Consider the following 26,459-nt stretch of genomic DNA (forward strand, 5'->3'; position numbering starts at 1 on the left):
GTCTAATTATAAACAGAACTGTGGAGTCTCATTCCCAAAATACTAATAAAAATACTGCAGTCCCATGTAATAAAATAGAATTTATCTTATTTGGTTACCATAAACCAATGGCCCTGATCATAATTTATAAGATTTTGGTTACATGACATTGTCTAATAATATAAAAATATACTATCCAACATTATCATTTTACTTCCTTTATGGCTTCACAGTATTGAAGTAATTATAAAATACCTGACTGATAACTAGATATATGGAGCTGGATAATAAATTTTATAAACAAAGACTCTGTGTTTAGAATTTTAATTCCTGGCACAGAGACAACAGCTCCAAGCTGGTCTCTCTAGCAGTACTAATCGACAATAACTTTGAATTCAGAGACTTCAAAGTTTGGATCATCTGAAACTGAAGGGTGATTTTAACAAGAACATTAAATTTGTAGCACTAAAACCCAAACACATACCCTTACCCATTGACCAACTGAGATCAGATATATAGCTCCACCACTATTCCATCAGTAAACAAATGCATATCCTCCCCAGTAGATTGCAGGCATCAGACTCATACCTATGTCATTAAACGATCAGTGATCAGATGCATTTTACCTTAACTTAATCAGTAGGAATCATAAACATATCCACTTACTAGACCACCAAGGATCAGATACTTACTCACTAAACCAGTAGGGATTAGATCCACTTACTTGCAATGTTGGTATGAACATACTAGAGTGCTAGATCATGGAGGATGGGATGCAAAACCTCCTTTAAACTGTCAGGTGTTGAATATATGCCTCCCCAACTAGATAACCAAAAAACAAAATGGAAATAAAGCAGTTAATTTTAGGACTTGGTGCTCCTGGTGCAGAGCTTCACATAACACTGTTGTATATCAGGAATTTTGGGCTTGGAGATCGATGCATCTGATTCCTGATTCATACGATTTTCCATCCCTTAATATTAATGGACAGAAAATCCTGCAATTCTGGATTTTGGGCATATTGGCCTCCTTGTGCAAATTCTTGTTATACGCTTCTGTCATGCAAAACTCTGTGCTGGCAGCAGTAAATCTTAAATTTGATCGCATTGTCACAATGAGTGAGAAATAGACTTGGAGACAAGGGGGATAAAGAGATGACAATGATAAAAATTGTACTTGGAGAAAGATGAAAACAATATTGAAGATAAGAAGAAAAAGAGGAAGATGAAGAATTACAGAGATGAGAGATTCAAATAGGCAGTTGCTGGAAGAGGAAGATACATAAAACATCAGCATCCTTCCTACCCCTAAAATACTTAAATTCGATCCCTTTACAAAGGAAGGGACACTGTCGAATTCTTTCCGGAAAGAATCCAGCACCCCCTGGAACTGGCAAACTCTGTTGTGCTTTCAGGCCGCTTTACAATGGGGGGGGGGGCACCCTAGTTGTGTCTCTAATGGCAAAGGTACCTGCCGTTCCCATGTAGAGCAATGGATCTCCTCTGACTCAGCCGAGGGTGCCCCTCCCCATGAATTTTTAGCCCATTTTCTTTATCCCATCCTATCTCAGGATAATTAAAATCAGCCAATATCATTGTCCTGTTGTACTTCCGTATCTCTCTGAGCTGTCTGCAGATCTCCACCTCTATCTCACCTCCACTGTTTGATGGCCTGTAATGCACACTGACAATTGTTTTATTTCCCTTCCTATCCTTGACTCTTTTTACATTGATTTTTTTCTTAACTCAGCCCCTTTGTACATCTTTGCATTCTACCACAGTCCTAATACTACCCTTTATTAATACTGCCACCCAGCCCCCTCTTATCCTTTGCTATTTGGCCTGAAAATATTATAACGAGGAATACAAAGTTTCCAGTCCTGTTAAACCAAGACATATCTTCAAGAAGGCCCTATGTTACACAGCTTCAAATTTTTCAGTGCTTCTAACTGTCCAGTTTTGTGTTGAACGCTTTGTGCATCTCATACATACTACTCAATTCTGTTTACAATTTTGTTAAATCCTGCTCTCCTTTTCTAATCCCAAGTCTAGACTTTCCCTGTCCCTCTCCCATTCTAGTATATATCCTCCCCCACTACTTTATTTACCTTGTCTGCAAGAACATTGGGTCCATTCAGTTCAGGGGATGACTACCATGTCAGCATAGCCTTCTCTTATTGCAGAACTTGCTCAATGTTCCAAGAATATGAATCCTCCCTCCTATATTAGCCCTGCAGTAACACTTTGACCTGTCTAATCTTCCTTTCCTTAACCTGTCCAGCATGTGGCACAGGAAACAAACCAGAGATTACTACCCTTGAGGTGTTGTTTATAAGTCTAGTGCCTAACGCATTAAACTGTCTTTGCAAGATCTCAAACCTGCTTTTATCTATGTCGTTGGTTCTAGCATAGACCATGATTTTGCTTTCATGTTGCTCTCCTTCTCTTTTGAGAACTTTTCCCACTCATTCAATGATGGCCTTCCTCTTCTTGTGGTTCACTTGCCTTTCACTCCCCTCCTCCTCCAGTACTCCTCTATTCCAAGATGCCATAGTGTTGCTTAAGACCACTATCCTCTGAGTTACTGTCACTGTCTGCCTCAGAGTTGTCAAACTCTAGGACCGAGAAATTTGGCATGTGTCCAAAATAGGCGTGAAGTCAGAGGTGCATTGGTACCATGCGCAGGTCTGTGCCCGCCTGAGGCCTGAGCCAAATTTGGCTTCAGGCCTCTTTTAAATGCCACTGGAGAGCTATGGGTGGCAAACGTGTGCCCTGCTGCCACGCACCCATCAGGGAGGGAACAAAATTGTCTGCCACGCTGAGCTAGCCGGCAGGTCGGGTTTTGGGAGAACAAGTAATCCTGGAGAGGGGGTATTCGAATACTCTGGCATCAGGCTACAGTTTTTTTTCTGGGGCCAAGAGGAGCACCCCTGCTTCTTCTAGGTTCACAAAAATATAAACTGAAAATTTCCTGGGCATTTTTAGAGTGGCTTCCAATAATCCCTTTAAGGTTCAGCTCCTCAATGCCCGGTACAACTAGATGGAACATTCGCCACAAGCTCTGCTAATTTGTATCTGAATTTTGTATTCGGGTCCTATAATTTAATTTGCATATTTAAGGAGCCTAACGCCTGTTTGAGACACTTCTGATGCAGTTCGGGCACGACAGATCACAAAGTAAATGCCAATTTTATGCTGGAATAATGGGCATCTGTGAGTTGAATTTCTCCTCCAGTGTACCAATTGAATAGTTGCAGTAATTTGAGTTGCCTGCACCTGTAATTTCTGTCTCGTTCTGTTGCCCCTGCAGGTGGTCACCAATTCTCCCTTTTTACACTATCCTTGTGTCCTGAACAACACTTACTGACTCTGTAGCTGCCACATTCTATTGCTGTTTCGTACCTCTTGCTCAAGAGGCTCCCCACACATCAGGGTCTTTTTCTACTTCCCTCTTGATTGAGGTGCCTCTAATTCTCTCTTCTCCACCCCCCCACCCCGGACAGGATCGCCCTCCTTCCCTCATCAATAGGATCTATCTCCTTTCCCACTCCTACACATGCATTTAATCATAGAATCATAGAAAGTTACATCACAGAAGGAGGCCATTTGGCCCATCGTGTCCATGCCGGCCGAAAAAGAGCTATCCAGCTTAATCCCAGTTTCCAGCACTTGGTCTGTAGCCCTGTAGGTTATGGCACTTCAAGTGCTCATCCAAGTACTTTTTAATTTTTTTGAGGGATGAGCGTATCTGTCCCTGAACTGGTCGATGTTGGATCTAGTACAAATTTTTCTGAATAAATCAGAATCTGTCCATTTGCAACTAGTGCAAATTATCTTTTGGATTTAGTGTTACACTTAGCTACTGTTACATCTTATTATTTATCTTGAGTGCATAAAGGGGACTGGACATCTCATTACACAACCAAGAACCAAACACTACAAAGCAAATTAAATATATTGGTTACACAAAATCTGTTGGAACAGCAACTATAACTGCTTAACAGTTTGATTTATATAACCAGTTTAAGGTGCTAAATGAGATATAGCAGGTAGATAGCGGAGATAAATAAAAATGTTGGATTGCTTGCAATATTTTGAGTATTGTGCACAGGTTGTGAACAGTGTTGTGTGTGTCAGTTTAATTATTCTTTCTCAAAGAGGCATGGAAAAACCTTTAAAGGCTATCCTCAATTATATGAATTGGAGGACGATAAATTCCCTATTAGGACTGTAATGACAAGAAAACAAACATGGCTGAATATTCAAAATAAGTATTTGAATGTGACAGCCTCTTTCAATCATATTTAAATGTTCATGTTTTCTTGGCAGGGGTTAAGACGTTCATCTCACAAACTTGAAAGTATTGGTTTTCAGGCGTAATGCCATTTGGCACTGATACTTCCTAATAAAACATTAAAGAGAAACTTCAGGATTTAAAGGCCCGATGTTGTCACACCGACCAACTTATACAGGTGCACAACATCTGGAACAGCTTGGAACAGTCTAAGCTTTTCCCAGTTGTGGTGATGCTGAGGTGAGATAAACCACCTATACTGCTTCCATGCACAAGTGTGTTATTTAGGGTGTACAAATCATAATGGTGCCATTTCAGTGTCTATTTAAAAAGATCCAAAGTTTAATCTACTATGAATTTACTTTCACTTCATAATTACTCCTGAATTTCATCACTGTGCGTGTGTGCAGAATATCATTTTGCCCACTGCGATCATTTTATACATTATAAAATTAAGAGTGCTGGGAGAAGAAGAGGCTGTCCAACCCTTACTGTCCAGTACACATCTGTTTTCCCTGTCAGTCTAGTGACGGGGAGAGATCAGTATTCCCTGATTTTTTTCTCTGTGTTGCTGGTGGCTGTCCAATCTGTGGTACTGCATGGCATCCTGATCCAGTACTTGAGACTGTAGAAATGAGCATGCACCTGAATCTTTTAGCAATAGTGTCTGGTGGGATTGTATCCATGTTCTTTAGCAGTAGACTCATACCAGGCTGTAAGATTGGGAAGCGCACATCACAGTGTATTTATGATGTGATAATCTTTTGATAGTCTAATCCCTAGGTTGAGATTTTAAAAAAATCATTCTGAGGATGTGGGCATCGCAGGCAAGGCTGGCATTTATTGCCCATCCCTCATGCCCTGAGAAGGTGGTGGTAGGCCTTCTACTTGAACCATTGCAGTCAGCCGCATGGTCAGTCCAGCTTTATTTTTGTTTTTTTTTCTTTCTAGTGGTTTCATACAATTGAATAGTTTGCTAGGCCACCTCAGAAGGAAATTAAGAGTCAACCACATTGATGTGGGACTGGAGGGGGCCAAGGACAGATTGTTGGAGGACTCTGTAGGTAATGTGAGCTTGCTGAGATTGAATCACGGCATCATGAAGAGGTGGGGACAAGGAAATTTATCTTGCGTTTTTTCTAAGGAAGAAGCAGGCTTTCTTGTGGTTTACAAGGCAGGTTGTTACTGTTGAAAATTTTGGCACCCCAGAATTCTCTGAATTAGCAGAGCAAAAACACCATCCCATATTTCAACCATTCAAGAGTCAAGGGAGCACCTCAGTCACCAGCAGTGTCCAGTAGTAGCCCTGCCACCATGTACTCGTGAACTTGGCCCCTGTGTAAGCTTTAAAGATTGGAAGGAAAGATGATTCATTTATGTTAATACTTTCATTTTATTGCAGCCAACAGTTATTACAAATCATATTTTTCTCATGTCCTATCCAAATCTTTTTGTAGTTTATTTACTATTGCATAGAACCAGCTGGATGTGCCTCAAAAAAGTGAAAGCATTTTTATTACAACTATATTGCAACTTTTTGTTAAGTTATTCATTCACATTTTTTGTTGTAAACAAAAGAAAAAAACATATCCTCACCTATTTCCAAACAAAAATACAATTTTATGTTCTTTGTAAATCCACTCCAGGATATATATTTTTTTACTTATGCTCTTCTCAAACTTTGATCATAATCTCCCCTTCCCCAATCCCATCTTCAGATTTATTCTGGCTTTTACACAGTAACATATGTCCAGTGATAAGACTTGTCCTTTTAGCAGTTGCATGGAGATGAAAGCATAGTGAACCGAACTCTTTTTTCTGTTACAATGCTCTGCATGCAACCATGTAACGATAGCACTTAATCATTCTCAGAAAAAATTAATTATGGTTGATGGCATCCTAAACTTCCCTGCTGGCTACATAATCTGATTTTTGTGCTCCCACTTGGCTGTCCACTTCCACCTTCCATCTGTTGTTGTTGCTATCTAACAGGTCAACTGTTATTCGTAGAAGATTTGCCATGTTGTACACAACGCAACAGGAAACAAAATATTCACAGATGTTTTGGGGCTGCCCCTGTGTAATCTAAACATCAGAACCTCATCAAATGTATGATTTCAGTTACATTAGCGTGAGAAGCATTAAACCTTGCTTACAGACAGCTTGGGGAATGTGGGGCATGGCTTCAACCCATAGACTCTGTCACCTGAAGACAAGTGACATGACATAATAATAACAGACAGTAAACATATCTATTGAGTGATTTGGAGGTTACTAATTTATCTAACGGTCACCCACTGGCCAATTGTTCTTGGAGAAATGTCCTGCCGCTTGCCAAGTTATGCAAGAATAAATTAGTAATGCCTACTGCTAGGTTAGATTGCATATATATCAGTAATGATATTGACATCACCTTTCATTTGTAGACTCATAGAATGGAGTGCTTTCCTGTTATTGTAGACTTAACAGTTCCTCAGGAAAGGTGAGGCACGTTGGTAGAGTTGATGGAAGTCATTAATATGAAAGAATGCCTTTGTATTGTTACTGTGGCACTGCTTGGGGGCTGACGTAGTATTGCATCTTCCTGAGCAATGGTTATTTGAGAAAAGGCTTTGGACGTTTATGATTGTTGCCCTTGGCTGCTCTTATAGTGTCTGAATTACCTACACTGCTAATATCCATAACCCATTTGAATTTGATAAAACAATATTCCACATTTTGTAGTTTGCCTCCTCATTTACTGTACTGCACGGTGAAATAAAGAATGAGCCATTTTTTATTATTAGAATCATCACCTGGCCCTAAATGTTTAGTTCATTTTGACACAAAAAATGCATAGAATGTCCCCGCAAGTAAATAAATGGTAAGGAAAGCAAAATGTAGTGCAAAATGCACATTAAAATAGAATTTAGCTCTAACAAGAAGTTTAAATGTGATTAGGAAAAAAAATTACAAGTAATAGCAAATAGACAAAAGAAAACATATTTGATTGATTAAATCTGAATGAAATGAGCACATACCCCTATCACGAAGTACATCATTACCAGAAGATGAACATGTATATTATTATATCTGGTGCATGCCTTAGCTGAATGATTTCATTACATTAATTCTACTCCAAGTACTCTTCTCTAAATAGCCAGGCCAGCTGCATTAATTTGCACTGCAGTAATTTTTAGCCATTACTAAATTAACTGTCTTTTATAATCAGTGGTTAGTTTTCTCTGCAACTATTCTAGTTTTTAATGATGAAAGTTTATCTGTTATGTTTTGATAGATTTCCAATATGTAAACATTTAGACTTTAAAGCTGAGGTAAGTTTAGTTGCATAGTTATTAAAAATATATATTTATTGACCTTTTATTTTTTTCCTTCAAAAAAATTGTTTGCAAATAGAATAACCAAATTGAATACATTCCTTCTGCTCCTCTGTGAAGGAAAGAATGAAGGGGAATTGCAGCTGTAATGGGAATTCGTCCCTTGTAGCAAAATGACAAAATAAAAAGCAATCTACCTTTTCACTTGCACAATCTCCAATTTAAAAAAAAACCTCTTCAATTATAAATTGTGGAAATATTACTCCAGATTTGGAATGAGTAGAGAATCATTTGATATAACCTTTCTGGACAGGAAGAAACAATGCAGCATGTCTGCCAAATTAATTAAAAACTGGGGAACAGGTCCTATTGCAGGAGTTTCATGCACTTTTCTGTATTAAGCATTTTTCTAAACAATCTTTCTCACCAGCTATTAGAAATAAAATATATTTGTTTCCAACAGACTTTTTGCACAATCTTTAAAATAGCAATTATCTTTTATTAAGAATCTTTTTTTCAAGGACATGTACTTGACAGATAAGGAGGCGGTTCTCAGTGACAGGTAGGTATTACACAAAGTATTTTCACAAAAGGGGATAGTCCAGGTGTAATTTGATTCTCAGTAAAATTCAAACTTCAAGGCCTGAGAGAGAGGATTTCAAAAAAGTGTCATTTTGGTTCAGTTGGCAGCACTCTCACCTGAAGCAAAAGGTGTAGGTCCAAGCCCCAGTCCAAGATGTGAGCACTTAATCTAGGTGGCACTTCAGTGCAGTACTGGGGGAGTATAGCGTTGTTGGAGATGTTGTGTTTCAGATGTGATGTCATTTCATCCTGCTTGCCTGTTCAGATCCCATGGCACTATTTGAAGAAGGGCATGGAATTGTGAACATCAGCTAATACTACCAACATTGTGCAGCAGAGAGGATTAGAGATGGAGGACAACCAAGGTGCTCATCAATCATCTTCTGATGACGAGAACATTGATGGAGGAGGAAGAAGAAGAAGAAGATCCCATCAACAGACCAGCCGTATACATTGCTGTCTGGAATGCCCTAATAGCTCGAAGGTTCAGCTAGAGACTGGCACTGGAAATCGTCGTCAGGCATGTCCATGCATGACGGCCCTGGAAGACAAAGGAAGCAGATATGAATTAGTCCTGGCAAAGTAACAAGCTTGACAATCACCATACTCAGGTTTCTCTTAGTTCAGTCATTGATGAAATAAAATCAGCCTGAGTATCAGAGATATTTTTAATTCTGTCATCAGGCATCTGCGAGTTGCCAGTCTCTCCATCCCCGATTGAAAGGGACGCAGATGTGCCACTTATCTCCATGGCGTCCTCCTCTGCATCTATGAGCTGCATAATTTGTGGCAGGCCACCTCCAATCTTCTGCATCTCCCTTGCGTTTTGTGCTCGCTTCTCCTACAAGGGGCGAAAGAACTGACCTGTGAGTAACTGAAGGTCACATATTCAGTCAATGGATGCAGTGGATTGAGTGAGGGTGACTGTCAAACAGATGCATCACATTGCATAAGGATTGGGGGTGAGTGGCAGCAGTGAATGGATAAATGGGGAGGTGAAGCAGTGCATAGAAAGTGAAGAATGGGTGCTGTTAAAACTTAAGTGAATGTGCGGAGTCTGCCCTGGCACAGGTACAGATGGAGCAGTCTTTGGAGGGGCCCTCACAGGCTCCAAAACCCAGTGAGCATAGGCCCAAAGCATCTAAGCAGTCAGGGCATGAACATGAGAAACCTGCAACTACCTCTGCTGTAGCCACAGGGGATGCACCACGTAGAAGTAGTCGTAAGAGAAAGGCGAAGGTTTTGTGAGCACAAAGGGTATACACAAGGGTGTTTGACAGACTGTAATGTTTTTTATTTATATTTAATTTTTGTTAAGGTGACATTAAATTTTGTGATTGTCACCACTGCTGCCACATCTTGCCCATTCTTGACTGGCTTTTGTGATAGGGCCCTTTCATGAGGTTCACCATGAACGACGACACTTGATGCCACTCTTTGGGTCACTTTACAGTGGGTGCATGTGTAGTTGCAGGACTGTTTTGTACAGGGAGGGGTGGGCGGCCTAGTGTGGGCGCTGCTCTTTCCACGTGGTGTGAAGACTGGATTGTTCACACTCCCTGATGTTAGGAGAATCATTCACATATCAGTGACTCTCTGGCGTCACGAGCAGCCACGTGAGCCGCTGCCCTACCCATGGGTTCCTCCTCCTCCATATAGGTGGCAGATGCGGATGGGGCCTCTTCATGCAGCACCCCTCTCTGTTGTTGCCCTCTGTGCTCTTGTGCAGATGCCTGTGGTGCACCACTGTGTTGTGGAATTCCAAGTGGCGGAGATGGGCGCTGTGCCTAGTGAGGCTGGTGATGTTACTCGTCCTCGGATGTAGTAGCCATGGCGCCCCCATCCTGACGGTGTGAGTTTGAGGGGTTCCGCAAAGTAGTTAAATATGTGTGAACAGAAGAATTTTGAGTGGAAAACAAGAATTTTCAGTGAAAACACAAAGATCTCGCAGCCAAAACTTTGTCTGAAAGAACTGAGTGCCCTGTTACAATAAGTGACCTTTTCTCCCTATCTGTCAAAGAAGCATTTGAATCTCCTGCTGGCTGAAACACGTCTGTTGCAACATGGAGTGTTTCCCACAGCATGGGAAACACACTGAGGATGCTTCAAAATCGCACCCCTACCAAAATTTGGAGAAAATTAAGTACTGCAAGTACTTAAACTATCTAAACAACTGTGTCAAGTATCATACCGCCCACTTTAATTGCCAGTGGGACTTCCGCATTCGGGAGGCGCGCGAGCACCCAGACGCGTCAATGGGGAACCCAGAAGTCTGCAGTTGGAGCCGGGTTCTGAACCCAATCGGGATTTCCCCGATTTTCGGAGCCCCCCCTGCCCCCAACGCACCCGCAATTTCCCTGGAAAATTGAGCCCATTGTTTTTCTTGTACTAGGACACCCAAGTCTCTCTGGACACCAACATTTAATAGTTTTTCACCATTTAAAAAATATTCTATTTTTCTATTCTTCCTACCAAAGTGAATAACCTCACATTTCCCCACATTATACTCCATCTGCCACCTTCTTGCCCATTCACTTAACCTGACTATATCCCTTTGCAAACTCTTTGTGTCCTCCTCACAACTTACTTTCCCACCTAGCTTTGGGAAAGTAAGTCGTCAGCAAACTTGGATACATTACAATCTAAGTCATTAATATGGATTGTAAATAGATCTGAGGCCCAAGCACTGATCCTTGCGGCACCCCACTAGTTACAGCCTGACAATCTGAAAATAACCCGTTTATCCCTACTCTGTTTTCTGTCTGTTAACCAATCCTCGATCCATGCTAATATGTTACCCCCAACTCCATGAGCCCTTATTTTGCGTAACAACCTTTTATGTGTTGCCTTTTGAAAATTGAAATGTACTACATCCACTGGTTCCCCTTTCTCTACCCTGCTCGTTACATCCTCAAAAAGCTCTGATAAATTTGTCAAACACAATTTCCCTTTTATAAAACTATGTTGACTCTGGATAATCATATTATGATGTTCTAAGTGCCCTGTTACCACTTTAAACCGCTTCCTGCACTACATCCAAGACCAGAACACACTGCTTCTGCTGCTCACCTCCTCAGCCACCTCCGACCACACTTCAGCCTTTTCCCCATTGCTGGGAAAAATGTTCTCCCTCCTGCTCCTGACTGCATCCAGCAGTATGTCAAGGGAAGCATCATTAAATCTGGATGGTGGCCTTGCTCGCTTTGAATCCAACTTGACTAACTCTCACCGTCTCCTTCCTAGCTCCTCAAAATTCCATCTTTGCATTGGCCCTTTAAATAGTCGATATGAGATTGCGTTATGCGAGTGCACATCACACCCACTGACGAAGCTTGGAGATGCAAAACCTGGAAGGAAAAATTTAATTAGGCAATCAAATTAAAATCGGACATCCCGACCCACTAAATTTTCTTCCTGGTTTTGCGCACACAAGTCCCACCATCAACCCCACCCCCACCCCACCGCGCTCGGAGCCCGCCTTATCGTTAATATCGGGGCTTTTGTTGTTTGTGAGATCTTGCTGTGTGCAAAATGACTGCTGCATTTGTATACATCACAATCCTTCCATGTAAAGTAATTTGTTTTATGTGGTCTGCTGAGAGATATGATACGGTGTTATATAAATGCAAGAATTTTCTATAGAAGATTAAAACAGTCTCGGGATATAAAAAAAATCTAAAATGTAATTAAACTGAGGGGGTGAAATTGGCCAATGCCAGTATTGTAGAATGGGCTCACAGCAAATCGGCAGCCCATGACCGATTTTCTTTTCTATTGAAATCAAGCTACTGTCACCTCTCCCCTTGCATCCAGCCCTTGTATCCATGTCTGGACTAAGGCTACGATGAGGCCTGGAACCAAGTGGCTCTGGCATAACCTGAACTGAAGGTCAGTGAGCAAGTTATTGGTGAATAGGTGTTGCTTGTCGACACTATTGCTGACTCCTTCCATCATTTTCTGATGAGTGGGAGGGGGTCGATATGGTGGAAATTGGCTGGGTTATTTTTATGGTGTTTTTTGTGGATAGGACACATTATCGGGTAAATGCCAGTGTCAATGCTACACTGCAACAGGTTGGGTATGGGGCAGCTAATCTGTGCACAGTTCTTCAGCCCTACAGCAGGGATGTTGTCAGGGCTCATAGTCTTGCTGTGTCTAGTGAATTCTGCTGCTTCTTAATGTCATATTGAGTGAACCAAATTAGCTGGACACTGGCATCTATGCATCTCAGGAAGAGGCTGAGTAGGACTGTCCTTTTGGCTGAAGACACTTGCAAACACTTCAGCCTTGTCTGTTGATCTCAAGTGCTAAGCTCCACCATGGTTGAGCATGGGGATGTTTATTGACCACCTGCTTCTTTGAGTTGTTTGTTTGTCAACCACCATTCTCAGCAGGATGTGGATGAGGTACAAAGCTTTGCTGTAGTCTATAGGTTTTGGGACTGCTTAGATCAGTCTACAGCCTGCTGCTTTTGATGTTTAGCATCTCAGGTATCCCTATGTAATAGTTTCACTAAGTTCTAAGGTATGCCTGGTCTATGATGTTACAAATTTTAGTAGTACACGATTCTGCTGTTCTCATGGCTCATGACATCTCATGGATGCTGAGTTTTGGGCTGCCAAACCTGTCCTTAGTCTGTCACCAGCATGGTGAAAGTGCCACAGTACATGATGGATGATTTCATCACGGTGGAGATGAGACTTTGTCTTCACAAGGACTTTGTCTTCCTTGCAGGAATTAGCATTAGAATATGAGAGATAGTAGTATTGCTACCTGCTCAGGCTGTTTGAGAAAATTTGTGTTGAAGATTCTTCTTCTTTCCCCATACCAGAAAGAAAGATGGAACCTAACTGTATCAGTGTGGCTCAGCGGTAGTATTCTTGGCTCTGAGTCAGAAGGCGGTGTGGGTGTGGTGGGTTCAAGCCCATCTCCAGCACTGCAGTCTTTAGGATGAGATGTTAAACCAAGCCCTTCTCTGTCTATTCCAGTAAGTCAAAGGTTCTTTTTGAAGAGGAGTAGAGTTCATCCAGTGTCCTAGTCAATATTCATCCATCAACCAACACCAGAAAAACATTTCTGGTAATTTATCTTATTTGTTGTGTGTGGGACCTTGAATGTGCAAATTGGCTGTCTGCAGAACAACAGTGACTGCACTTGAAAAATAATTTATTGGTTGTGAAGCACTTTGGGACATCCTGACGATGGGAAAGTCGCTATATATATGGAAGATTGTGCTTTTTTTATTCTAGGCGTACGGTAGCTGGACAGTGAGAACAAACTTCAAAATATTTTAATAAATCTGTGGATAGTTATTATTCAAAGAGTTAATGAAAAATCTTTAATTACAGTACAGACACTCATTTCCAGCACAACATTTTCAAGCTTATGTAATCTGTTACCATTTCCTTGTCACTTCAGGTTCAGCACACGTCTGATGGCACAAACATTAGTGTGGGAGGATTTTTGTGGCTGTAATTGTGATAATTGTTCATAGATCATAAGATATTGTTGATGGGTCTGAGATCTACAAGGGTTATTAGTGCTACTTGCTGATCTCATTATACCACACCTTTACTTTGAAGAATTCAATCATAATTAGAGTCTGTGAAAAAAATATTTTTTTTCACCAGCCTTAGCCTATTTTCCTGCAGATCGTGCAACTTTTATGAATTGTTCCTACATTTGCAATAAATTAAAAAACATAATAAAAGAAATTTGGATCTTGCATACATCATTTAATTTCCTTGCTGTATTTGTTTACACAAGGACTAAAACATTGCCTTACTTTTAATGACTGCCAGCTGCACCCACACTACTCCCACATTATTAAATTTAACAGATTGTATTTCTGCAATTCTTCCAATTATCTAAAGTTATCAAAATGGCCAACAGTCCTTGCAATACTCAAAGTGGCCTCCATTCCATTTTCCAACTCCCAACATTGGAATTGCAGGAAGCCTTTTCTTTGATCAAAATTCCTGAGTTTCATCTGCTGTTTATATTCTAAAAGAACAGGGTAGGCAGCAATGTAGCTCAACATCAGTTCCAGTCCTGGATTTGAATGGGGAAGCATCAGACCCTAAGAAACTTCAATACCAATGGAGGATACAGCAGTACTTGACTAGTTCTAAAAGTTTTCAGCTTGGACATCTTTCCAATGGTATCCAAGACCAGAAAGGATTGCAATTTGTGTCATTGTATATGGAGCTGTTCACTAACTGGTCATAGTTAAGGTCACGTGAACAATGAGGATCCAAAATATCAGGTATTCGTGCAGAAGGAGGAAAAAAACTTTAAATTTAAGATATATCTTATAAGATAGAGGTACCTCAGAATACAAGAAGATTGGTTTCACCACCTGTGGCTTGATGGTGATGCCCTGTTGTCAAATAGCCTGCTGATGATCACTGTCAAGGCTCAAGTATGAATGATGATCTGTTGGAGAGATGCAAGAGGGTGATTGCTGGCTGTGAAATGACACCTGAAAAAGCAGTCAGTGCCCAGAGGAGAGGAAAGAATTGGCAGAGTAAAATGGGTAAGGGAAATTTTTGCTTTTTACAAAAAAAGTCAATTAAAAGTAACTAAAAGAGTATTAGAAGAGGTAAGAGAACAAAAGAACGGTGGATTATAGATAGCAACATTAGGGATCCAAAGAACTTCTACTGCTATGGACATTGCAGAGAATCTATGAGACTAGACAGATTCCTTAATGATAAGTTGAAGTACCACACAAAAATGAGAGATATGTTAAGTATGAAGACTTAATAACTTCATCACAGAATTTCTGTATGCCACAAGATAGAACCTAGTGGCTTGCTTTTGTGTTGTAATTTTTATCTAATAAGGTATGATAGGAGAAATGTCCATTTTGCTACTCAACTCTACTTCCCCTACAGACCACTTACAATTTTCCTTTCCAAGGTATCTGTCTGACACACGGAATCTCCTGAAGGAGGTGACCAACCGCAGATGAAACCATCAAGAACATAGCTTTATTCCCAATCCTTAAAGATAATCCAGTCGAATAACCCAGTAGGGTTTCAAATGGAGGTGCAGGTGCAGGGTATTGGAAAATTGGGGAGCAGGCCTTAGGCATGTTTTGTGTTCAATTCCTTCTGCCAACAATTTTCTGATGGCTGTATTTCGCATGGTCCATGAAAGTTAATGAATGGAAAATCATGAAGGGCATACTTTTGAATTCCCAATACATGTTCCCAATGCATGCAACTTTGCGCCAGGAGCACTAAAGACGAACATTTACTCCTTTTTGTCACAGCCTCATTAAGGCTCCAGAATACTTTCAGAAATATTTAAGTGAACACCTGGTGTACCTTTTTCCTACAGAGCCCATTTCGAATGGCTCTAAGGGAAGCTGTATGTGCAATGGAACGCTTTTAAGGGGAACTTGAGAAACCATAGAGAGAAGACCCAATCCATAATAAGTAAGATGGAGTATTTCTCAGAATGGCTTTTAAGCAAGCTATTATTTGCAACTGTTACCATTTACTAAAAGGTAGTAAGACTGGTGTAAGTCTATTTAAATAATATCCAGCTGAGCTGTGATTAGCTTTTGAATCTTCTTGAAAATTCTCGGTTTTAATAGCACACTAGTACACATTTCCTTTTTCCGCTTTTTCCCAGTGTTTTATTAAATCAGGCGTAGAAAGGTAGTTACAGTTCTATGAGGAAAGCAGCTACCTTAGCCTTCAGGGCATCAAGAATTACTGCCTTTATATAAAAAAAATTCTTTTTCTCTATGTCAAAGATATAACCAGAGCTGGGAATCTGACATGACCTTTATAACAACAGTGTTTTTGTCGAGTTACCTTCAGGTTTTATATGAAGGTCAAACGCGAAAAAGACTTAAACTACTTAGTTATTGCAAAGATCACAGGGACTTCCATGTAGAGTGTCTGTCTTTTACCAACCTACTATTACAATACAGTTCCTACCATTTAAACCACCCACGTTTAAATCGGGCATAGGCAAATACGAACATACAGCAGGAGTAGGCCATTCCACCCCTCGAGCCTGCTCTGCCATTTGATAAGATCATGGCTGATCTGATTGTGACCTCAACCCTACTTTCCCATCTACCTACTATAACCTTTGACTCCCTTGTTAATCAGGAATCTATCTAACTCAGCCTTAAAAATATTCCATGACCCTGCCTCCACCGGTCTCTGGGGAAGGGAGTTCCACAGACTCATGACCCTCAGAGAAAAAAATGTCTCCTCATCTCCATCTTAAATGGGAGACCACTTGGGGGGAAAATTAGATAGGGCCTGTTTTTGGGTGGAAGTAGCACGATCCGCTATTACCCCACGCCCATTGGTCCCTGCACAGGCAGGACGAGATTTTCGTCAGGCCTGCGGACTCACCTGCAATCTGCGTTGGAAATCAGCGTTGAACGAGGATTCCATGCAATTCGCACTTTCCATCTGCAGAGGGAGCTCCAATTTCTTAAAGGCTGTTAGAAAATCTGTTAAAAATCTCTTAAAGGTAGCTGGTACCTGTTATTTGCTGAATATAACAGCCTGCTGTCTGCACGGAGTCTGAACGGAGATCAGACATCGCACACGTAAAGCACAGATGCAGGTCCCATCACTATGTTTACATACTGATGAGTTATGTTTGAATAAAGGTTGCGCACCACTAAATCCCACATCCTCCAATCTGCTAATCTGAGAGTCCATGCATCAAGGTTCTCTGCTGATGCACCAGAGGCCTTGGTGCAAGAGGTGGACAGAAGGAGGGACATCCTATATCCGTGGGGTGGGTGGGGGGGGAAGCAAGAGGCCTTCCAGACATACACCCAAAATGCACTGGGAGGCAGTAGGGGATGAAGTCAATTCCAGCGCACAGCAACATGAACATGGATGCAGTACAGGATGAAGTTCAATGCTTTGACATGAGTGATCACAGTGAGTGAGGTCAACTGTCAAGTGACATCTCCTATCAACTGCACCACTAGCCGCATCCACTCCTCCACGCGCTAAACGCCCCCAATACCCACCTACCAACAATCTCTTTCCATTAGTACTCAACTCTTCCAATCGGATGCTTCCTCTCACCCTCACACATTACCACTGTTGCAAGCCGCTGACCCACAACTCAAAGGCCACACACAATGGCAGCTATTTATACATGACAGGCACATCACCCAGACACACGTCCCGCTTTCTTGCAGGAGAAGGTAGCGCAAGTGCAGCAAGTGGCAGTGGCATTCAGCCCCTCGAGCCTGTTCCGCCATTCAATGTGATCATGGTGGACCTGTGACCTAACTCCATATATCCGCCTTAGCCCCATATCCCCTAATACCCATGGTTCACAGAAATCTATCAATCTCAGATTTAGAATTCACAATTCAGCTAGCATCAACTGCCGTTTGCAGAAGAGCTTCCCAAACGTCTCCCAACCTTTGCATGTAGAAGCATTTCCTAACTTCACTCCTGCACGTCCTAGCTCTAAATGCTAGGCTATACCCCCTAGTCCTAGAATTAAAGAATAGGAGACCTCCAAAAACAGTTACAAATGTCTCGGCAGGCAGAAGCAATAATCCAGCCACTAACCTGTAAATCCTGCATGGTCCCTTTAAATAGTGCCGGTGGGGAGTCCTCCAGGCATTCTAAGACACGTTTAGATGGTTGGGGTTAAGACGATGCGTTGAGTTGAGCATTAAGACCCAAAATGGTGTCTATCACTTTAAATAAGCATTGTACACTGATTGAAGCCATTTTTTCCCTTCTATACATGATTCCAGCGTTCGTTATCTGCACCTGCGCTAACTCCTATACCAAGATGGCATCTAGCGCACGTCACGCTGAAAACGTGCGTGCGCATCTAAGACGCCATCTTGGACGTCAGAGTGGCTGTGTAGTGACAAAACAATGAGCGCTACACAGCCCAATTTAGCGCCCCTGATTTTTAAACCATGGGCCCTAGTTCTAGTCTCTCCCACAAGGGGAAATATCCTCTCAGCATCTATCTCTTCAAGAGCCCTCAGAATCTTACATGTTTCAATAAGGTCACCTCTCGTTCTTCTAAACTCCAATGTAGTTAGGCCCAACTTGCCTAACCTTTCCTCATAAGATAACCCCCTCATCCCAGGAATCAGTCGAGTGAACCTTCTCTGAACCGCCTCTAAAGCAATTATGTCCTTTCTTAAATAAGACCAAAACTGCACACAGTATTCTAGATGTGGTCTCACCATTGCTCTGTACAACTGTAGCAAAACATCTCTACTTTTATATTCCATTCCCCTTGCAATAAATGACAACATTCCATTTGCCTTCCTAATCACTTGCTGTACCTGCATACTAACTTTGTGATTCATGTACTCGGACACCTAGATCCCTCTGTACCTCAGAGTTCTGCAATCTCTCTCTATTTAAATAATATACTGCTTTTCTATTCCTCCTGCCAAAGTGGACAAGTTCACATTTTCCCACATTATACTCCATCTGCCAAATTTTTGCCCACTCATTTAACCTATCTATATCCCTTTGCAGACTCCTTATGTTCTCTTCGCAACTTACTTTCCTACCTACCTTTGTGTCATCAGCAAATTTAGCAACCGTACATTCGGTCCCTTCATCCAAGTCATCGATATAGATTGTAAATAGTTGAGGCCCAAGCATTGATCCCTGTGGCACTCCACTCGTTACATCTTGCCGACCTGAAAATGACCCTTTTATGCCTACTCTCTGCTTCGTGTTAGCTAACCAATCCTTTATCCATGCTAATATGTTACCCCCTACACCGTGAGCTCTTATTTTGTGTAGTAGCCTTTGATGTGGCACCTTGTCAAAAGCCTTCTGGAAATCCAAGCACACCACATCCACAGGATCCCCTTTATCCATGTTGCTTGTTACTTCCTCAAAGAGCTTGAATAAATTAGTCAAACACGATTTCCCTTTCACAAAGCCCTGTTGACTCTGCCTAATTATATTGAGATTTTCTAAGTGCCCTGCTATAACCTCCTTAATAATAGATTCTAGCATTTTCCCTATGACAGATGTTAAGCTAACTGGCCTGTAATTTCCTGCTTTCTGTCTCCCTCCTTTCTTGAATAGAGGAGTTACATTTGCTATTTTCCAATCTGATGGGACCCTTCCAGAATCTAGGGAATTTTAGAAAATTAATACTAATGCATCTACTATCTCTGCTGCCACTTCTTTTAAGACCCTAGGATGAAGTCTGTCAGGACCTGGGGACTTGTCAGCTTTTAGTTCTAATATTTTTTTCCAAACCCTTTCCCTGGTGATTGTAAATGTTTGAAGCTCCTCCCTCCCTTTCACCTCTTGATTCACACTTATTTCTGGCATGTTATTTGTATCCTCTACAGTGAAGATGCACACAAAATATCTGTTCAATTCATCCGCCATTTCCTTATTCTCCATTATTAATTCCCCAGACTCACTCTCTAGAGGACCAATGCTGACTTTACTTACTCTTTTCCTTTTTAAATACCTGTAGACATTCTTACTATCTGTTTTTATATTTCTAGCTAGCTTTCTCTCATACTCTAATTTCTCCCTCCTTATTATTCTTTTAGTCATTCTTTGCTGTTTTTTATATTCTGTTCAATCTTCTGACCTGCCACCAATCTTCAAGGAATTTTATGCTTTTTCTTTCAATTTGATACTATCTTTAACTTCCTTAGTTAGCCACGGATGGTACGTCCTTCCCCTAGCGTCTTTCTTTCTCACTGGAATGTGTTTTTGCTGAGTGTTATGAAATATCTCGTTCAATGTCTGCCACTTCCTCATTACTAACATATCTCTTAACCTAATTTCCCAGTTCACTTTAGCCAGCTCTGACTTCATGCCCTCATAATTCTCCTTATTTAAGTTTGAAACACTAGTCTTAGACTTACTCTTCTCTCTCTCAAACTGAATGCAGAATTCAATCATATTGTGATCACTGCTACCTCGAGGCTCCTTTACAATGAGGTTATTAATAAATCCTGTAATAGCGCAAACCATCTTCCATTATCGCCAATTACAAATTACAGCGTGTTAAGGGTGTAGGCTATTTCAGGCACAAACAGATGTTCAGTGACTAGTTCACACCTCGTTAAGGTGCAATTACCTTGTATACTTAATGGAAAGGGATTTATTGAAGCACTCAAACTTGCCTTGAAATATGAAACAGTGAATTTGTAAGTATAGTGGAATTGTGTTACATTTAATAGTTTGGGCAGACAGAAATGTTGAACATAACTACTGTAAACAATTTTACAACACCAAGTTATAGTCCAGCAATTTTATTTTAAATTCACAAGCTTTCGGAGATTTTCTCCGAAATTGAAAATAAAATTGCTGGACTATAACTTGGTGTTGTAAAATTGTTTACAATTGTCAACCCCAGTCCATCACCGGCATCTCCACATCAGAACATAACTACATTCATATAAATCATCCAACGCAAATAGCGGTGGGATTTGTAATAATATAAGTTTTTTTTGTCGTAATACTTTGTAGTTCAGTGGGGGTCCTGAAATCAGAATAACAACTTCCCACATGGTGAGTTTCCAAACCCAATCATACTGTCAGAGTGAGCCAAGTAGCTTAGCCCAAGGACTAATGCACAAGGGGCTAGGTCAGAAAACAACATATCAGCAACTCCAGTATGTGCTCATGCACCTCCTTACAGTTTGTGCATGAGTGATATGGACAGAAAGGGAGCAAGTTGCTTTGTCTCACACATCTGGTGGTTAATACCTAAAATGGGAAGAGTTAAAAGTGAAGTTAAAAAATAAAATAACTTTATAAATCCTGTTTCAGATCAACAAAAAGAGAGATCATCAAAAGATAGAGAAAAAAGTGAGAAAATGGCTGAATGGGTAGACAGGTTATTCCATTAAAGGGGGGCAAAATTTTAAAGTAAGATACTGAGCAGAAATGAAAACTGCTTCCAGATCGATGAGAATTCCATATTGAATGGAAGCCCCAGTAATACAGATACAGTAGGATCCAGGAATAGTGATCAATTTGACAAATAGTGCAATTGATTACTGTAAAGTGTTGAGCACAATAGCAGAAGAGCCATGGAACCATAGAAGTTTACAGCACAAGAGGAGACTATTCAGCTCATTGTGTCTGTGCTGGTTCTTTGTAATTCAGTGCTAATCCCACTGTCCTGCTTTCTCTCCATAGTCCTGTACCTTTCTCTGTTCAATTATTTATCCAATTCTCCCATAGAAGATATAATGGGCTCTGCCACACACACTCCCTGTGGCAAAGCACAAAGCATTTCACATTCCAATGACCCTCTGCTTAAAGACATTTTTCCTAACTTCTCTTTACCTTTTCAGTGACAGAAACGGACTTCCAACCAAAGGAAGTCAACCTCTGGTTGGGACCTTGTTCGACCTTCATGATTTTAAAAACCTCTCTTAAATCTTCTCTTGGATGTCTCTGCTCAAGTGAAAATAGTGCCAGGGTAGATTTTCTATAATGAGGTACCCAAAACTGCACACAGTACTCTAAGTGTGGCCTAACCAATGTTTTGTAGAAATTTATAAGTACTTCCTTAATCCTGTACTCCATGTCTCCATGTATAAAACCCAATATTCTAATTGGCCTTTTTATAGATTTGTCCATCTGCATTCACAGCATCAGGAAATTAAGTATTGGAATCCCTAGCTCTCTATGTTCATTTACACTCTTCAGTTTCTTTCCATTGAAGGTAATTGGCTCCCAGCTCCAAGGAGCCAGCCCTGCATGTCCTCCTAATAGAGATGCAGAGCATGAAGGACAGCCAAGAATATAGTGCACACTTTGTGGAGAGAGGTGGTTGTGGCAGTGAGTGCCATCTCCCTGAGCTCCAGGATTCCTTTGCAGTGCAAAAAGAAGGTTAACAACCTCACCAGAGCAACCAAGGTAAGCTACTTGCTCCCTCAAGCCTTCCTTGCAGTCTCTTTATATGTGTGGCACTCCTTCATTCATTATCCTCATGGTGCCAGAAGAGTCAGAGATGAAAGTGGGATCTGAGAGTGGAAGCTCCATAGAAGTCAATCCCTGGCTTCCAACCCTACAGATTCAGATCTCTTGGTTCTTGCTCTAAACAGAAGGATGCTGGATGAGCATCACATGCACATGAAGGCATTTAGGACCATCTTGGAAGACCTCAGGCAAAAGAAGGATGTAACTAGTAGAATAGATAGGGGAGAACCAGTGGATGTGGTTTACTTGGATTTTCAGAAGGCTTTCGATAAGGTCCCACACAAGAGGTTAGTGTGCAAAATTAAAGCACATGAGATTGGGGGGCAATATACTGGCATGGTTTGAGAATTGGTTGACAGACAGGAAACAGAGAGTAGGAATAAACGGGTCTTTTTCCGGGTGGCAGGCAGTGACTAGTGGGGTACCGCAGGGATCAGTGCTTGGGCCCCAGCTATTCACAATATATATCAATGATTTGGATGAGGGAACGGAATGTAACATCTCCAAGTTTGCAGACAACACAAAGCTGGGGTGGAATGCGAGCTGTGAGGAGGATGCAAAGAGGCTCCAATGTGATTTAGACAAGTTGGGTGAGTGGGCAAGAACATGGCAGATGCAGTATAATGTGGATAAATGTGAGGTTATCCACTTTGGTTGTAAAAACAGAAAGACAGATTATTATCTGAATGGTGATAGATTGGGAAAAGGGGAGGTGCAATGAGACCTGGGTGTCCTTGTACACCAGTCACTGAAAGCGAGCATTCAGGTGCAGCAAGCAGTTAGGAAGGCGGATGGTATGTTGGTGTTCATTGCAAGAGGATTTGAGTACAGGAACAGGGGTGTCTTACTGCAGTTGTACAGGGCCTTGGCGAGACCACATCTGGAGTATTGTGCGCAGTTTTGGTCTCCTTATCTGAGGAAGGATGTCCTTGCCATGGAGGGAGTGCAACGAAGGTTTACCAGATTGATTCCTGGGATGGCAGGACTGACATATGAGGAGAGATTGGGTCGACTAGGCCTATATTCACTAGAGTTTAGAAGAATGAGAGGTGATCTCATTGAAACATATAACATTCTAACAGGACTGGACAGATTAGATGCAGGGAGGATGTTCCCGATGGCTCAGGTGTCCAGAACCAGGGGTCTCAGTCTCAGGATACGGGGTATGCCATTTAGAACCGAGGAGAGGAGAAATTTCTTCACTCAGAGGGTGGTGAACCTATGGAATTCTCTACCACAGAAGGCAGTGGAGGCCAAGTCATTAAATATATTCAAGAAGGAGATGGATATATTTCTTAATGCTAAAGGGATCAAGGGATATGGGGAAAATGCGGGAACAGGGTACTGAGTTAGACGATCAGCCATGATCATTTTGAATGGCGGAGCAGGCCCAAAAGGCCGAATGGCCTACTCTTGCTCCTATTTTCTATGGTTCTATGAATGGTGGCATTTGGAATTCCTGTGTCCATCCTCCCCTGATTGAAAGGTCTGACAGTTCAGTGCATCTAAAGTGAGTGCTTTGACTACTGGCTTAGGGGGACTGTTTGGAGTAAATGATGTCAACCAGCTTCCGAGAGATTCGGGATGTCGTCGCTCAGAGTCTGCAGGATATAACTGATACCAACAGGTCTGCCCTTCTGCAGTTCAGTGGGCACTCAGATCTAGGACCCAGCACAAGCAATGTAGCTAGAGTCTGGCTTCATGATGCCATCCTCTCTCCTTGTGATGGCTCCTGTGACCTTTCTAGGCAGCCCCCAAAGAAGCCTGCTCAGGTAAGTGTCAAGATAGAGAACCATGCTGCCCGTGCACTTGCTATGGTGGTGCATCTAAAGCATCCTTTGGGACTCGAAGACCCAGAGATGAGGGCCACCTCAGACCAAAAATGCTCACAATCCTACAGTGCAGCCAAGCACCAATGGCATTCCTAGCCTCAGAGCAGCTCCAGTTTAAAAGAAACACAGTCTTTGGAGAAGTCATGGTGGTAAAAAGAAGCATTTGTTCCAAATATACATGTGCACAGTAAAGCCAATTTGTGACATGAAGTCCAGTGTTCTGAAGTATGCTTGTTCTTTGTTTGCCTTTTCTGTTTGAGGGGATGTTTGGAGGTCAGTTTGCAATAGGAGACAGAGTTCCTTCTATGCCTCCTTATTGAAGCATTGTTGCCTGAAGCAAACCTCTTTTGAGATAAAATTGAGGAAATGGCGTGGTCTGTAGATTCTGGTCTTCTCTTTGTTGTAACCTTATCCTGCATGCCTCTCTCATTCTCTCTTTCTCCTACTCCTGTTCTGCCTCTATCATAAGGACATATATGGGAATGGTCATAATGAATCCACGGTAAAGGCTCCATGATAGAAAGGTAGGAAGATAACAATTTCCCTGCTTGAAATTGCTGAAAGGCATTGTGCAGAATCATTTCCTAACAGCACAGCTGAGAACGGATTTTGTAATCTTTTCTGTCAAAACTGATGTTTCAAACAAAATTTGTGGATATTCAAAGTCTGTGGAGTCAACCCTTTCTTGGTTGCATACTCATACAGGTAACTTACACCTCTTTTCTACAAGCTTCACTTAAGTCAGGTACAATTCTGGTGTAGGTGTCAGCCTTGGCTCAGTGGTAGCATATGCCTCTAAGTCAGAATGTTTGTTTAAAGCCTACTCCAGAGACCTGAGCATATAATGCAGTACTGAGGGAGTGCTGCACTGTCAGAGGTCAAACGTTAAACTGAGGCCCTATCTGCCCTCTCAGGTGGACATAAAAATCCCATGGCACTGATTCCTGCCCCGAGTTAAAATGAGTCCTTTAGCATCTAAAATAGAATGGATTTAATTGTGGCCTGTCTGACTTACGCCTCAGAATTTCAGGCCCTGTGAATCCATTGGACAATTGCAGTGAGTCTGGGCTCCCTGCACCTATGAGTTCTGTCTTCCTCTGCTACCACCACGAATGGTTATACACTTCTCTCTTTCTACACTATTCCTGTGTCCTAAACTTTCTGGCATTGCTTCTTGGGTGACCACATTCTGAAAGCTATACGATCCAAAAATTCCTGACCCTCTCTGATACCACGGAGTGAAACATAGAAACATAGAAAATAGGAGCAAGAGTAGGCCATTCAGCCTTTCGAGCCTGCTCCGCCATTCAAAATGATCATGGCTGATCGTCTAACTCAGTACCCTGTTCCCGCTTTTTCCCCATATCCCTTGATCACATTAGCATTAAGAAATATATCTATCTCCTTCTTGAATACATCTAATGACTTGGCCTCCACTGTCTTCTGTGGGAGAGAATTCCATAGGTTCACCACCCTCTGAGTGAAGAAATTTCTCCTCATCTCGGTTCTAAATGGCATACCCTGTATCCTGAAACTGTGACCCCTGGTTCTGGACTCCCCAGCCATCGGGAACATCCTCCCTGCATCTAGTCTGTCTAGTCCTGTTAGAATTTTATATTTTTCGATGAGATCACCTCTCATTCTTCTAAACTCTAGTGAATATAGGCCTAGTCGACCCAATCTCTCCTCATATGTCAGTCCTGCCATCCCAGGAATCAATCTGGTAAACCTTCGTTGCACTCCCTCCATGGCAAGGACATCCTTCCTCAGATAAGGAGACCAAAACTGCGCACAATACTCCAGATGTGGTCTCGCCAAGGCCCTGTACAACTGCAGTAAGACACCCCTGTTCCTGTACTCAAATCCTCTTGCAATGAACACCAACATACCATCCGCCTTCCTAACTGCTTGCTGCACCTGAATGCTCGCTTTCAGTGACTGGTGTACAAGGACACCCAGGTCTCATTGCACCTCCCCTTTTCCCAATCTATCACCATTCAGATAATAATCTGTCTTTCTGTTTTTACAACCAAAGTGGATAACCTCACATTTATCCACATTATACTGCATCTGCCATGTTCTTGCCCACTCACCCAACTTGTCTAAATCACATTGGAGCCTCTTTGCATCCTCCTCACAGCTCGCATTCCACCCCAGCTTTGTGTTGTCTGCAAACTTGGAGATGTTACATTCCGTTCCCTCATCCAAATCATTGATATATATTGTGAATAGCTGGGGCCCAAGCACTGATCCCTGCGGTACCCCACTAGTCACTGCCTGCCACCCGGAAAAAGACCCGTTTATTCCTACTCTCTGTTTCCTGTCTGTCAACCAATTCTCAAACCATGCCAGTATATTGCCCCCCAATCTCATGTGCTTTAATTTTGCACACTAACCTCTTGTGTGGGACCTTATCGAAAGCCTTCTGAAAATCCAAGTACACCACATCCACTGGTTCTCCCCTATCTATTCTACTAGTTACCTCCTCAAAAAACTCCAGTAGATTT

At 41.7% G+C, this 26,459-nt stretch overlaps 1 long non-coding RNA gene across 3 annotated transcripts in view; it reads right to left on the reverse strand.

The window, feature by feature from the left end:
* Positions 1-8,067: 8,067 nt before the first annotated feature.
* LOC137344692 (uncharacterized) overlaps positions 8,068-26,459 on the reverse strand; it is a 50,756-nt gene continuing 32,364 nt past the window's right edge. For all 3 annotated transcript variants that reach the window (XR_010968437.1, XR_010968438.1, XR_010968436.1), the window contains 3 exons: positions 14,500-14,606; positions 11,241-11,518; positions 8,068-8,712 (listed from right to left, as the gene is read on the reverse strand). This is a non-coding gene — a long non-coding RNA (uncharacterized lncRNA). The remainder of the gene's footprint in view (positions 8,713-11,240; positions 11,519-14,499; positions 14,607-26,459) is intronic.

This window comes from Heptranchias perlo, chromosome 27 (assembly GCF_035084215.1).
Source record: "Heptranchias perlo isolate sHepPer1 chromosome 27, sHepPer1.hap1, whole genome shotgun sequence".
Lineage (NCBI taxonomy): Eukaryota > Metazoa > Chordata > Chondrichthyes > Hexanchiformes > Hexanchidae > Heptranchias > Heptranchias perlo.